We start from the raw sequence: 1875 nt of genomic DNA on the forward strand, positions 1-1875 counted from the left end.
GGATTAAGCAAAAAAAAAAAAAAACACAACGTCCGGAAATATGCAAAGAGCAATACAAACACTATTCAAATCCATCAGCCAAATTCATTTAAACAAATACTGAAGAGAGAGCTGGGACATTGGTTTAGGGAGGGGTCAATTGATTAACCATGCGAGAAAACTGCATCCATCATACATAACCTGGAGTCTCTTAAATCATGACGAGATTATTAAAAAATGTTATCTCCAAAATATTTATGGAAATATGTGATGCCGTATTGATTGCAGGGTGAATGCACATTGCTTAGTTATAAAGCTCATATATGATTCATGACAGTCCAACTGATTAGAATTCAATATGAGCCCAAATAAATATTTTTGTTAAGTCCTAAAAAAGGGACACTTTTGGGATGAGACATTGTTTAAGAAAAAAGGGTAAAAAACCTTTGTTAAATTGTGTTTCAAAACAGAAGTGAGATGGCCCAATAAACTCATCCTGGCTACAAATAAAAACACATCCACCCACACACCTACACACACACACACACACACACACACACACACACACACGCACACACACATACCCTAACAGGCCTCAGCCTCCTCTTTGAACAGAGCCCAAATGCAAGCAAAGCCTAAGTGTTTGTGACTGGCAAATTCTATTCTATTCTGTTTTTCTGACCTGCTCTCTCTCTTACACACACCCTCACAATACCTACACACCAATAACATCCACACCTACACACACACACACACACACACAGGTCAGGGCACAGAGTTGGCTTTGTTAGTTTGAATGTCAACCAATACTCAGGCAGAGAGCTGTGGCCAATTTAACACAGGAGTACCCAGCAACATGCATGGGCACATTCAAACAAACAACACACTCATACACATACACTGACATACACACATTTTCAGGCACAATCGTGACAGAGATGTAATGTCGAGACACACACTTTCCCAGATCTGGCAAGATTATTTGCAAAATCACCAGTTCTGCACCAGTTAGGTTTTGAGTTTTGATTTATGACCTTTGTTAAACTCCTATTTAAAATTATCAGAAATATCAAGGTTCCTACCAAGAAATGTACAGGATTTTTTTGTGTTCCTGTCTGTCTTCCAATACAGCTGAACTTGCTGTCAAAATTAAACTATAGAACGTAGCATCTGAAACCTATTATCAAATGCGGTAAATGGATGCAGTGAATAAGAAACCAGAGTCCACCGCCATATAACAGCTTTGTGAGCCTGTATGAAGGCTTTGAGCTTAATACTAACATCAGCATGTTAACATGCTCACAATAACAATGCTAACATGCTGATGTTTATCAAGTACCATGTCTACCATCCTAGTTTAGCATGTTAGCATGCTAAAATTAGGTAATTAGTACTGTACCAAATTTTGTGCTAATCTACTACAATCCAATTTATGTATTAGATGTTGAGATATTCCAAAGGATAGGTAAAATGTTTCCCCTGCTGGTGGCGCTGGAGGAAAGGTCATGGGATTACCAAAGTCAGTAGGCTTCATGTTCTGGGGACCAAGTGTGTCTATACAAAATGTCATGGCAATCCATCAGATAGCTGTTAAGATACAGAGACTGTACATTTTAGTCTGGACCAAAGTGGTGGTCTACAGGCCAACATTTCCATTTATACAGCTGTGTCGTTGGATGGGTAAGAATATGTTGGTATGTTCCTGTGAAGTGACAACAATCTCAGTTATCCCATGACTTTCCCAGATAAATTATTTCTCTAATTTTTCCTGTGTGAATAATATTTGGCAATCTAGGCTAATGCAGTTCCCAAAAGTCATTGCCATTTCAAACAAAAACTTCTACTGAATTGCAAGAAGGTTGTAGATACACGCACACACACACACACACACACACA

The 1875-nt window shown here is 38.6% G+C and overlaps 1 protein-coding gene across 3 annotated transcripts in view; it reads right to left on the reverse strand.

Moving 5' to 3' along the window:
• LOC116705917 (inositol-trisphosphate 3-kinase B) overlaps positions 1–1875 on the reverse strand; it is a 29393-nt gene that overhangs the window by 16661 nt on the left and 10857 nt on the right. The gene's annotated exons all lie outside the window — the stretch shown is intronic.

The sequence above is a fragment of the Etheostoma spectabile genome, chromosome 18 (assembly GCF_008692095.1).
Source record: "Etheostoma spectabile isolate EspeVRDwgs_2016 chromosome 18, UIUC_Espe_1.0, whole genome shotgun sequence".
Taxonomy (NCBI): Eukaryota; Metazoa; Chordata; class Actinopteri; order Perciformes; family Percidae; genus Etheostoma; species Etheostoma spectabile.